The sequence below is a fragment of the Oenanthe melanoleuca genome, chromosome 10, assembly GCF_029582105.1.
Source record: "Oenanthe melanoleuca isolate GR-GAL-2019-014 chromosome 10, OMel1.0, whole genome shotgun sequence".
Classification (NCBI taxonomy): domain Eukaryota; kingdom Metazoa; phylum Chordata; class Aves; order Passeriformes; family Muscicapidae; genus Oenanthe; species Oenanthe melanoleuca.
The window spans coordinates 18,354,833-18,368,245 of NC_079344.1; the positions used below are offsets into that span (position 1 = coordinate 18,354,833).

Genomic DNA, 13,413 nt, shown 5'->3' on the forward strand with positions numbered 1-13,413 from the left:
CATGCAGAGTGTGGTGTGTGCAAAGGCACTGGTACCACAGCCTATGTGACACACGGAAGGATAGGGAAAAGTGTCCAAGGCTGCCTTGGTCTGGCTTGGAGGCCACATCACAGCCAGGCACTGCTGTCTCTGCTGGTGATTTCTGAGCACTTCAGGTGTTACTGCTCCACATCTCTTTGCTTTTCTGTTAGGTTTAGAATTTGATGGCGAAGCTGTTTTGCAATATCTTTTCTCTTTTGTGCACAGCCACTTGTGAACAGGCTTTTGTATTGTCAGCATGCATTACAGCAATCTATATTAATTCTCAGCAGTATTGATAAACTTTAGGGCTGAGAGGTTTGATGAAGGGCTGTTTGCCATGGACAGAGCTGACAGGCAGTGCTTGCACGGGATGCTGACAGGCTCCCAGCCCTGCTGTCTGAGTTGCCAGCTGTGAGGGGGTGGATGGGTGTGCAGTGGCACAAAGCCTCTCCAGCCCTGCTTGGCTGCTGCTCTGGTGTTGGGTTTACCTGGGACAATGGGCTTTGGAGTCAGAGTGCAGCCAGCTGAGTCTGTCTTCACATAAATGTCAGAAGCAACACATCAGGCTTGTTTTTCAAAAACCAGTGATGTAAAAATTCAAAGGATCAAAATGCAAGTAGTTCAAATGATCAAAGAAATCATTAGGTTAATGCCTGCAAACTATTGTGTAACTTCAGATGTAATGAAAAAAAGAAAACCAACCTGTAAAAATTCTCCTTTTTTGTAAGTTTCTGGTTTTGGTGCTGACTAATTTATAGATCACCTGTGCACAAGTTTGCCTCTTCTGTTACCTTGATCTCTTTGGAACTGATGAAACAATCGTTTCTTCCTCTCCCCTTCTCTCCCTGTTCCTTTCTTGTAAAGAAATGATTAAATACTCAGAGTACAAATGCTGCACATGAATATTTATAAGAACTTTTATAACATTTAGCAAGGCAATGCTTCATGGCTGTCTCTTTCTGAATGCACATAAAAAAGTACCAGGCTTTCTTCGAAGCTGCACTGAGTCCTTATTTGCTACTGGGTTGGCAGGAGCAGGAGGCTCCTCAGGGCTGCAGTCATAGATGATGACAAAACACAGAGATCATTAGGGTGTTTCCTGCTTTTCTGTTAAAGCACTTGGCTTGTGTTTAATATCTCATAAGAACACGTTTTTGATGCATCATTTACATTTAAGTTCAGCAAATTGCTAGATAGAAATCTTGTTACTGGCATTGGATAAATACCTGATTCCTGTGTTGATGCTTTGGTCTCGGAAGGAACAGAGTTAAATATCTTCTGCTTGGAATAGTAACACTGTGGGACAGTTGAGTGGCCCTGGAGCACACTCTGCAGAGCACTTGGAGGGTCCTCCTGTTAATGCACAAGTGTTTCAGCCTCCACTTCTCTCCATATTGTCTCTCTGGAGCAGGGCATCCTGTGCATACCTAATTGCCTGTGTAATGCCTCAGAGTGTTGTCACACACCCACTTCTAAAAAGCAAATGGAAACTAGTAGCTCTTAATAGCAGATTTATCCCCTTGACATCCTGAAAGAATTCAGATCAGATTAAGCACAAGAGGAGAAAGAAGAAAGGCTTTAGGAATAAGCAAAAGGGAGAGGGAGTTAGAGTTGTGATTTGTTAAAGCTGAAGACAATTTTAGAACTGGGTTTGGAAGTTCCTTGATCATAATCCTATTATAACCTCTCCCCTTCTCCCTTATAAAATAATTGCCATAAATTGCATGTTCTCATGTCCACAACGTTACTGTATGAATGGAAGGCTTGCAGTGTTTGTTAAAAGCTGGAGTGCTTCTGGATTGGAAATTACCTGTAGTGTATTTTTAAAGAAGGCACCATTTATGTGACTTTAACCCCTGGACTACTACTGTACTTAATTTTCAGTGATTTTGATCTCCTTCCCCGATGTTTTGGGCACAGTAATTATTAGAATTATTTTCATAATTAACAAAGGACAATTGAAGGAGACTATCAACAAACAGTTTGGTTTACATTTCAGTTAAAGCTGACACTTGTGGTGTCACGTTTCTCAATAGAAATTACAATAATAATATTGAAAGACAATAATGCTCCCAGTTGTGCTTTACTTGTGCAAAACTTTTGAACCTGATGCATGACCTCTGAGCATGTCAGTCAGAACTTGGTTACCTCTGTAAGAAAAGTGTGTACTCACCTGAGAACTCTTGGAGTGTGTTTAGCAGCAGGCATAATGCAGGGCCTTGGAAGACAATCCCATCTTTGCATCTACAAGGAAACAAAGGTATTGTTCACCATGGTGTGGAGCAGCTCAGCAAATCCACTCAAACAGATTAAAAACACTCTAGTCCTTGGACAATAATAGCTACAAGAGTTTTCAAGTCACATTTTTCATAGGGAAGATTGAAATTGGACTTAAAAAAAAAATTAGTATGACAGCTCTTCCTAATTTATTTCTTTGCACTGAATTTTTAGTAAAAATGAAGTGTGCAGCAGGGAATGCATAGGCATAGCAAGTGGTAGAATTCCAGGGACCTTTGGAGATTTTCGTTTGTTCCTGGCATATTAAAGGTTTGTGGAGATGTGATGCAGAATTTATTTTATTACTTCTACAGAGCCTCAAACTGAAATGTGTGAGACAAACCCCTTGACTCAGGTAGGGAAGCTGCTGCTAGAGCCTGGTGCCTTACTGAACCCAGTGACTGCAGACACCCCATGCTGCCCTGGAGGGGTGAGGGACCTGCTGCTCCTCCTGTAGCTCAGGCTTTCAGCAGCAGGCAGCCATCTCATCCTCTCTGTGAAGTCCCTCTGCCCTTTCTCCTTCTTCCTCCAAGTGTAGCAAGTAGTTCAAAGAGTACAGTGGCTGAGGAGTGAAAATGGAATTTTTCCAAATGCTGTTCCTTGTAAAATGTAATCCATCGCCCACACATCCCAGGGCAGTGATTGAAGATCTCATCACATTTGTCTTACTTGGGATTTAAGCAAAATCATCTGCTGAGCATTTCAGTCTATCCATGTGCATTACAATCCATCCAGGCTCCCTGAAAAGAAAAATGGGAAAACAGGACATGGTTAATGTAGTGGCCTTTATATGGAGAGAACAGATTTAACATTAGGGATAGAGGCTCCAGTCTTTCTCCTGACTCCACAGAGCTAATTAGCATTATGAGCCCAGCCTGTTGGATTATCTGAGCCTTGGAAGAGCTCTGGGCTGGAGCAGCAGTGCAGGGAGTGGGGCTGCCTGGGCACTGTGTCCAGGCAGGGCAGGGCAGGGGCTCCTCTGGAACCCACCCAAACCTTGGTACAGCCACAGGGGAACAAAACTTGTGCAGAACTGCTCCTTACAACCACTGTCTCTCTCCACTTTACTCCTTGCTCTTCCTGTTCCTTCAGTACCATATGGAAGTAAGGAAATTACTTTGCTCTCTAAAGAAAGAAAGGAGAAACAAGTATTTGTATGTACAAAAATGTTTGTATTTACATGTATTTCAAAGACCTGCACAGCACAGAGCAGATCTGCTTCAGTTTCTCAGCTCTGCTGTATGAAGCAACCAAGAGGCCAATCCTACAGCTGTATCAGGCAGCTGATAAATCTCCTATTATTGAACTTTACCAGTTTTGATTTTTCTTTTTTTTTTTTTTTTTTTTTGTTTTACATACAGCATTCTGGCATCCAAACAAGTCTTCTGCCTTTATTGAGTTTGACATACTGCAATTTCCCCCAAAATTAAGGCTTTGGGATCCCTGTTCATATACCAGGTTTCAACAAAAGGCTTTATTAAACAGCTGACTTTAAAAGCTGAGTGATTGTCAGATGAGAAATGATTTATTCTTCAAACAGCCATAGAAGATGAAGTTAGTACTGACTCATTTTCTGGTTATGCCAAAAAATATTTCTGCAAATCACTGAAATCCAAAAAATTTAGCATTTAATCTTTTTTCAGATTACTGAGACTGGTTTTTCTGTCAAATAACTGCTGGGTACTATTGCAAACAGAAGCCTTGCTTTTTAAAACAGCTTTAAAATACAACACAAATTCATTGTATTTGAAAAACCATGTTTCCTGTCTTCCTTGTGCCTCTGTATATCTTCTTTGGAGATGCTGGATTTTAGTGAGGTATAAATAGATAACTTGGATAACAAATGCTAAATTAACATTTAAATCTAGTGCATTTTCATTTCATTTTTCTATGTTATTACTGAGAAACCAAAATGGTGAAAATGCAGTGGATGTTCTGTGGGTTAGGCCTGGCTGTAGGTGACAGGTCTGAAACTGGTTGTAGGTAGGAGGCTGTTACTGAGCAGAATGCTCTGTATTAATCTTTGTCCTAAAATTAGTCAGGATTTTTTGTGAGCAATCTGAAAGGAAATGTAAATAGGGAGAGATTTGAAAGCAGATATATGCACTGGCTATACTGGGAAATAAAAAGATGGAGGAAAAACATTTTATTTATTATGTACTGTAAACTGGGAATAAAAGATTTTAGGTCTGATTGCAGTGAGAGAAGTGAAGCTGCTCAAAAGCTTGTGGAAGGTATGAGCACATCATTACCATGAGTTCTGGCTGGCAGTCTGGACTGCAAAGGAGAGTGCCTGGACTGCAGGTGTGGAGGGATGTGCTCCAGCAGGGGAAGGGTTTGCTGTGCTTCAGGAGTGAAGGGTTTGCTGTGCTCCAGCAGGGGAAGGGTTTGCTGTGCTTCAGGAGTGAAGGGTTTGCTGTGCTCCAGCAGGGGAAGGGTTTGCTGTGCTCCAGCAGGGCAAGGGTTTGCTGTGCTCCAGCAGGGGAAGGGTTTGCTGTGCTCCAGCAGGGGAAGGGTTTGCTGTGCTCCAGCAGGGGAAGGGTTTGCTGTGCTCCAGCAGGGGAAGGGTTTGCTGTGCTTCAGGAGTGAAGGGTTTGCTGTGCTCCAGCAGGGGAAGGGTTTGCTGTGCTTCAGGAGTGAAGGGTTTGCTGTGCTCCAGCAGGGGAAGGGTTTGCTGTGCTCCAGCAGGGGAAGGGTTTGCTGTGCTCCAGCAGGGGAAGGGTTTGCTGTGCTCCAGCAGGGGAAGGGTTTGCTGTGCTCCAGCAGGGGAAGGGTTTGCTGTGCTCCAGCAGGGCGAGGGTTTGCTGTGTTCTGTTTGTCCCCAGTGTGAAGCTCCAGAAACCCTGCATTGTCTTTGGAGAGCAACAGCCCAAGGTTGCTGCTAACAATTCACAAATGGCACTCGTGGTTAAAAGTTTGGGCAACTTGGTTTCCAGAGAAGGCTGGAGAGCTCCATTTATTCACATTTGAGTTTGAAAATAGCAAAGTAGAGCCAGAAGTACTGAAGTAGGGGGCAAAAGCGATGAGTAAGGCGGCGCTGATGGCTGTCACGGTTTCCATGGCAATCCCTTGGCCACCGGCTGGGATCCCATCCCTGTTTATGTAACCAGCACAGAACATATGCCACCACCACTAATTAAGCCAAGGTTGAGCCCAGAACCTGGGAATCTGCCATGGCTCTTTTCCCTGTACGAGCTGCGAGGTGAAGCACTGCAGGGAGCGTGGGGTCTCCTCTGTGGCCATGGGGGGCTGGCAGGAACTTCCCTCCGTGCCCAGAGCGCTGCTGAAGCAGCAGCAGGGAGCCACAGCTGAGTTCCTGAGTGGTTGCTCATGCAGTGGGGTGTGCTGGTGTCTCCTGCCCAGTTCCCAGAGGCTGAGCCCAGGAGCTCGGCAGGGAGCAGTGGGCAGAGTTTTGCTGGTGTTGTGCACCTTGATGCTGCTGCCCTGGCTGTTGTCTCAGGCTGGTTCTTATTGCAAACAATTTACTTCCAAACGCCACAGTGTTGCACATGGCAGGAATAAACTTCCCTCCAGACCCTCCAGGAGAGCAGGTAATAGCAGCCTTTCCCATTTTGTTGGGAATGGCAGTGACTAAAGGTAATTGCCCTGGGCTTGGTGTGGTTCCTGGTGTGGGCTTGTAGCAGCCCTGTTTGCTAATAAAGTATTCTGTCATAAAAGCCTCGTTTGAAAGGCAAGGAATTCAGATGAGTGTGGTTCTGCATTCACCTTCAGACCCCTGTGGACTGATATTGAGTCATCTCAGCAGTACAAGAGCAGAAAATTCACACTGTGTTTTTTCTGGCTACAAAAAGCTTTGCACTCTCAGGCTTCTGTCAAGCACAAGTAGCAAAATTTATGTTTCACAATCAGCTCCTTTAGGAAAACATTTCTATCTGTAAAGAACTAAAGGAAGAGAATTGAATGTTGGTGGTGATTTTCTTTCTTTTTCCTTTGCTAGAGCTCGTTTGCTGTGCTTCAGCTTTGTTGTTTCCTGCCGTGTCCTGATCCAAGAGTGAGCCTGGCTGGGCTGCAAGCTCTGCATTCCCAGGTATGATCAGCAGCCTCTTAATTAGCAGGGGTGTGCTAATTAGCTGGGCAGGGGTGTGCCAGGCTGGGCTGCAGCCCTGGGCTCAGTGATAAGCCACCTCTGGTTTTTGGGTGGCCGGATGCAGCTGCTGCTCCTGCTGCCCCAGAGCTCATGGGCAATGAGGGCAGGGTTTTCCTGCCTGGAGCAGCAAGTGGTTCCTGCTTCCCCTTGCTCCTCTTACAGCACTGGCTAAAAATTGCAGTGGTTTACACACTTGATAGGTTTAAACATCTGTCTGTGAAAATGCAGGGTATTTCTTCTCTCATCAGATTCCCCAGCTGCAAAAACCAGTCATTGACTGTAAAGATAAAAGCTAGCACAGGATTTCTGTTGCATTTCCTTTCTGATTCTGTCCTTGATTATATTTAATGATGCCTTCACTGCATAGTTTTCCATGTGTGGATTATTTTAAAGCATGCAATCAGATTTTGGGAACTAAAATAAATTACTGGGGTTTTGTTGGGGTTTTTTCTTGCCCTACATCTTGTCTCTTTTGGGAGCCTAGAAAAGCTGATTAGTGAATGTGAGAGGCCCTGGGTTTGGGTTTTGGTCCTTTTCTGTCCCTATGAAGGGAAAAGGCTGCACAGAGCCCCCACGATGTGCCTGGAACACTGGGCTGTTGTGGGCTGGCAGGCACAACACTTAATCATCAGAATAAGGAAAAAATCAATTCTTACTATGTATGCTAAAAGCATCCAATTCCACTACCTCCTAATTCCTTTTCTGAATTTCATCTATGCTGGTGCTTTTTATCCCTAATAACATTCTTATCAGTGGTGGCTTTCCATTTTATGGGGATGGATTTTAGGCAAAGCATAAGCAGAATACGCAAAGAAATTATCTGTTGTAAACTTCAACACTAGTAAACATTAATATCTTTAACCTTTTGACTTGGAGCTCGTCACTCATTTCATTGCTCTGGCTTACGACTGCAGATTAAAATTTCTTACATTCATCTTGCCTGCTGAAGTAGCTTATTGGGATGAATAAATGACACCCTAATTAGAAGAGTAGCCTGAGTGAGAGTAAGCTGCTGGAACCAGCTTTGATGGTCAAAAAATTACCTGTAGCTAGTTTCTCAAGATTATCAAAGAGGCCCTCACATTAGAATGTCTGTCTTTGATCATAGATGTGAGGAATGAGGCAAAATGAGTGCACCAAGCAGATGGCAGTGGGAGGAGATGGTTGCTGTGGAATGGGAAACTGGAGGAGTTTTTACAGAGATTCAGGCCCTTTCCAGGCATTGCTCTACCACACAGTGAATGAGATAGCAATATAGGGCTTATTTTTATTTATATTTTCCACCCTAAACTAGTAATGTGTGTGTCTTCAAAAGTTAAATGGATTAGGTTATTTTTAGAGAAAAATCCTTCTTCTGTCATTCCTTTCCTCTGTAACTTTATCCTGGTTTTTCTGTCCCATGGTGTGGCAAGCTTCAAACAGTACAAATTTTCAGTAATATCTTTCCACCTGGCTTCCTTACCTTGCTAATCACTGATTGCCTCTGCCTGAGCTGGGCATTGCTGGGATTTGTGCAGATGCCTGCAGGAGCTCTTGGTGTGCCACAGTCCCTTGGCCAGGTGCCTGACAGCCTGAGGCCCCTGCTGCCCAAATCAAACACCAAGTCAAAGGTAGAAATGAAGACAAGGGATGGCCCAGGACTGAGTTGCAGGGCTGGGACAGGAGTGCAAGAGTGTGGGAGGAGGAGAGAAAGGCCTGGCCTTAGCAGTGGGAGATGATGGGATATGAGTGTTCCTGCACCATGGGTTCTTTTGCTGTGTCAGACTAAAACCACTGCAAGCCAAGAGCAGGATCTGCTGAGAGGAGGAGCAGTCAGGCCCAGCCTGCAGCAGAGCCTGCTCTTCACCCTGCCAGACTTCTCCAAGGGACAGCAGGGGAACAATGTGCTAATGAACAAATCCTCTTCCCCAGTCAAATGCTTAATGCTGCTTTTAAACACTGAAACTGGGAGCTTTGGGTTTACCCCACCTCATACCACTGGCAGTGCTCATCCCATGTAGAAATGTCTGGTTGTTCCTCTGAACCCATTGACCCCTTCATCTCAGTGCCAGCTTGTTTCAGGAAGTGTTTTATGTGGAATATTTTTCTTTTTGGAGATGTAAATATGCTGCATTTAGCTTTTTTTTTTATTCTTTTTTTTTTTTTTTTTTTTTTTTTTTGAGATAGACACTACATGGGAGCACCCAGTCTGTCTTCTTTATGTGACGGATCATTTAATATACTATTATATTATTTTATTTGTCTCAATTCTGAACTAAACTATCCTAATCTTTTTGTTTCACTGAAGGGATGAAAAGCTTTCCATATTAAAATATTTTTGTGGCTGTTTTATGCAGCATTTCTTCCTGAGATGTCATAAATAGAACTGAGTACAATAGTCAGTAAATCATGTCATTGATTTTCTCACACAGAAAGCGTGTAATCTGCTGGTTGCCTGGTGTTTGCTGTGACACCATTTGCATGCCCTGCCATTAGGAATTGTAGAGAGCTTCTGAAAAGCTTAAAATAAAATTGTGCTGTTTCTCTTTTGCCCATTGGTTCATTGTTTGGTAGGAAGAGCAGGTTTCCTTTCCAGAAGTCACGATCAAGAGCGGGTCCCTTCACCCTGTGCTCTACTGATGCCTGGCTCTGATAAGGGACTGTGGAATTTTGCACAGCTCAGCCACCTGGTTCCTGAATTTCTCCACAATTCTTGGCTCTGCACAGTCCAGCCCTGCTGTGCTGCTGCTCGTAATTTATCAGTTATTTTTAATGCCTCATTTTTTTTTATAATGGCTCATCGTGATTTATTTTTAAGCTTAATCCTGCCAAGTCTTTATTTAATGACTCCTAAGGCTCCCAGGGGGGACTGGGACCACTGGAGGGTGCCCACTGTGCTGCAGCCTGGAAGTTGTAGCTGATCTTCCTCTGACACCTCAGTGTGTCTTTGGTTACTACTTAGTCAGTTCTTCCCCATCCTTTCCCGTGCTATGTTGTATTTTGCTGTCCACAAGTTATTTGCTGAACTGAAATGGGGTTTTTGGGGGGGCTTGGGGGGGTTGGCACCTGTGAATTTTGCTACATCAGCTGTTCAGCACTCAGATCTTTGGAGCCAGGAGTACAAGGGAGAGAGGTTTCTGCAAACACGAGCTGGAGAATTGCTGGACTCCACAATCCAGGGATGATCCACCCTGTTTTCCTTCTCAGGCTGTGCTCAGCAGGAGGATTACCACAAATGTCCCTGGGTTTCTGGCTGTAAAAGCACAATGTTCCTCAGGTGTTGCTTTTTTTTGTTTGTTGTAAGCACAGTCTGGAGAGGTTTAGTGAAGTTCATTCTTCTCCAGGAGAGTTTGTATGTGCTTAAACGAAAGGAAAAAAGATCAAGGGCAGAATTTCAAGTGAGCCCAGGAAGGGTAAATCAAAGATAATTAGATTGGTCAAGATACAGTCATACAGGTGCATTTTTAGTATGCTGTGAAGGGCTTAATTCTCATAGTTTCCCTTAAATAGAGTTGGGAGAAACTGAAACACACTGGAATTGAGGATACTTTTTTGAAATTGTAATTACTGTGGTTTTTTTCCTGTCAGCTGATATGCTTAACCAAAATTTGCTGCTAGATCTTACAATGTAGTACAACCATTTTCAGAAAGCAAACAATTTATAGTTTGGCTTACCTCACTTTTTTAAAAATAGAAAATAAAAATCAATTTTCCATTAATAGATAAAAAGTGTTCCTAAAGAATATACTGTGCAGCCTTGTCTGAGTGATCATCATTATAAGAATTTATATATGTGTAAATGGACCAAATTAATTTAAATGTTATTAATGCTAAGTGATGATTTCTTTTTCCAAAAGAAAAAAAAATCTCCAGTTAAGAATGTCAAAAATTCTTATTTTTTGGCCTCATAGGAGTTCCTATTCAAATACCTGCCTTGGATGGCTTGTGCCTCAGCACCAAAGGGCAGAGCTTGGCCTCATTCCAGCTCTGTGTGTTCCCAGGTGATGATGCAGAATCTATTCAGAGTACCTGGGCACATCCTGAGGATATTCCTTGCCTTTTCCTTGCTCTGTGGCATTATCTCTTTGGGTTAGGTAAATTGTACAGAAATGCCTGTTTTCTTCTGAAGCATCACAGATTGTCTAGCCCTGGGCAAGTTTTTGCTCTAGTTTATTGGTTATTTCTATCATGTTTTATCCTTGCAAGTTTTAGGCAGAGGAAAAAACCTCCATGTTTAAGGTTTTCCTTCACTTACTGAGTATTATGAAATATTTATGTTATTTGAGCTCTTTTTAAAGGAGAGAAGATGCAGTGTGAGATAGGAAAAAACCCCGATCTGCAGCAAGATAAAACTTTTCTTTTTTAACAAAAGTGGTAATGCCCAGCATTTATGGAAATGCCCATCTGTGCTCTCTGTCAGAGTCAGAGCTCTGGCTTGGTACTGCAGTGAGCTGGTATTTAGCAAATATCCTTCACTTTGGGAATAAAGCTGTGCCAGTCCATAGTGCTTTGTGCCATTCTTTAGTTCCATGGCTTTTCCTGGCATAGCCTGAGTGAAGTGAGTGCTTGACACTCTCTGGGAGCATTTCCACAGCCCACTGCCACCCAAACAGGTCCTGCCTGAGTTTGGGCTTTTGAAACAGTCTCTTAAAACGTTTATGATTACATTAAAATTTAAAAGAAACAGAAATCAGATCCTGGCAAAGAACAACCATCACTTTTTCCGTGCTGTGTGAGACTTGCACCATCGTTTGTGATGATCAGTGAGTGTCCAGATGCCTGTAAGTGCTTCAGACAAACCACAAAGCCGTGGTGGTTTTGTGGCCTTTGGGCACTCCCCTATAGGAAGCCCAGGTTGAATTCCCACTGCTGATTTTTTCAGTCTGAGGACAGGCCTGGCAGTGGTGAGAGGTTTGTGGTTGTGCAGCAGCCCTGGCTGGACTGGTGCCGAAGAAGGCTGATCAATGCAGTTTATTCTGCAGCATAAAAATTGCAGCCCCATTGTCAGGGACAGCAGCACTGATGGTAAATGGATTTTCCCTGGAGGAGGACAAACCCAAGGAATCCTGTGCTAGGATGGGGTGATCCCAGAGGAGACCAGAAGGTGCTGGTTGCAGCTCAGGAAAATCCCAGCCTTTCAGTGAGGGCAGATTTTTGCAGCACACAGCATTGCAAACACTTGTCTAATAGGTGCATTCATTTTCACATGCTGTTCATTGAGCAGGCCTGATTAATTAGTGCATGTCACCATCTGGTACTTACCAAGACTATTCATTTTTAAAATGTTGAAATTGTAGGGAATGTTGCACACCAATTAAGTTCTTTTTAATTGGATTATTTTAGTATAAAGTATTACTGGAGAAGGCCTTCATTGTGATTCAGCCAGCATGCATCCAAAGGAGACCTGCCAGCCTGAAATTACCTAGAACAAAGGCAAAATGCCTGAAATGCATGCTTATTGCTACCTTCATGCACTCAGCAAAGATGATGTCAACAAATAAAAGAGCCACAGAGACATTTCTGCATTGCTGTGCAAGCTTCCTGACACGAGGGTATCTCAGCTGATCCCTGCTTCATCTTTGCACTGCAACTCCTAATTTGTCATCTTCTCCCTCTGACCTGAAAACTGAAATATGCTTTTGCCTTCCTGACTGCTTGATACCAACTCAACAGGGCCAGGCTGAGCCCTCCTGTGCAGAGCCGTGTACCTGCTGGAATGAGGAGCATTAGTCTCGTATACACAAAGAATGGTTTGGCCTTTAAGGCTGATAAATTATCTGTGCTGACTCAACCATTCAGTGAATGAAGTATCACGATCTGCTGTTGGGAGCAGAAGTTGTCTGTCTGTACTTGCTCCTGACACTGACTCACTGGGTGAATTTTAGTTCCTTAACGTCACTGCACTGCAGTGGTTCCCTGTATAAATTGTGAATAGTTCTGTTTATCAACTTACATAAAAGGCTCTGAGATACAGAGATGAAATGCAGCCTGTTGATGTTATGTATTTGCTATTAATACTTTCTTTACAGTCTGATGCTGTTCTGTCAGTAACATCCTGTCATTGCCTTGATTTTGCGTAGATTGAGCGTCTTCAAGTAAGTTTTGTCATCTGAACTACTCATTTCAGAAGAGCCAGGAGCTGTGCAGGGTGCACATTCCTGTTCCTTAGCAGGTACATGGAGTGTCAGTGGAAGCAGGGAAGAAAAGACACCTGGTCACCTGCAGCTGGAGAGATCTGAGGTGTCACTGCCTGGATCTCTCGTTGCCCTGCTTTGGAGATAGTGTAGGAATCCAGCAAGGAACAATGTCAGGGTGATTTTTTCCTTGTATTTATGTGCATTTTCAGTCCCTTCAATGGCCTCTGCTGCCCCCTGCCAAGCTGCAGCTGCTGGTGACAGCCATGGGAGCAACAGCCTACTGAAAGATTTCATTTCTCTTATCACTGCTAATCACTCTCACCATAATTACCACACATAATAGGGAATCTGTAGTTGAAAAAGCAATTCTTTTTAAAGGAGAGGAAAGCAGCAGAAAGATTGCTTTTAGTTGTTCAGCAAGGAAAAAACTGACTTTTTTTTTAGAATGCAAATGCTCGCTTCAACATATAAAGGTCACTGTGGATTTAATTTGAAATAGCGTAGGAGTGCTTCTGATTTCAAAGTACAAAAGTAGCACAGTGTTGGAATTGTTTTGGTTGTTTTCTTAAGATCCATTTCCTCTAGTTGGAAGGTGGCTGTTTCCTCTGTGGTGCAGCTGCAGCAGTGTCAGGGCCTGTGACAGGAACTGCTCGTCCTGCTGTGCCCGAGCCAGTTGCAAACCCAGCTGGGGTTCACAGAGCTGGGCACTCAGTGGCTCCTCTGTTCCAGGCTGTCACAAATCATCCTGGGGGTCAAGGCCGTGTTCAAACTACTTCCGTTGGCTGTTGGAGACCCAAAGAGCTGAAATATCCACACAGGACTTATGTATATTCCGTGTCCAGGTTCCACGTGTGCATTTCCACAATCACCAGGTGTGTGATTGTTCAGGTG

At 43.6% G+C, this 13,413-nt stretch overlaps 2 protein-coding genes across 9 annotated transcripts in view; one reads left to right on the forward strand and one right to left on the reverse strand.

Annotated features, from left to right (window-relative positions):
* HMG20A (high mobility group 20A) overlaps positions 1-13,413 on the reverse strand; it is a 126,679-nt gene that overhangs the window by 94,510 nt on the left and 18,756 nt on the right. For 5 of the 6 annotated variants that reach the window (XM_056499385.1, XM_056499383.1, XM_056499384.1 and 2 more), the window contains exons 2-3: positions 2,968-3,038; positions 2,195-2,265 (exon numbers count right to left, since the gene is read on the reverse strand). The gene's annotated coding sequence lies outside the window, so the exon portion shown is untranslated. Of the gene's footprint in view, positions 1-1,247; positions 1,375-2,194; positions 2,266-2,967; positions 3,039-13,413 lie in introns of all 6 variants that reach the window. The other variant, XM_056499381.1, reaches the window with a different exon arrangement.
* PEAK1 (pseudopodium enriched atypical kinase 1) overlaps positions 1-13,413 on the forward strand; it is a 67,624-nt gene that overhangs the window by 16,355 nt on the left and 37,856 nt on the right. For 2 of the 3 annotated variants that reach the window (XM_056499374.1, XM_056499377.1), the window contains exon 2: positions 6,257-6,346. The exons of the other annotated variant lie outside the window; for it this stretch is intronic. The gene's annotated coding sequence lies outside the window, so the exon portion shown is untranslated. The remainder of the gene's footprint in view (positions 1-6,256; positions 6,347-13,413) is intronic. 3 annotated transcript variants of the gene reach the window in all.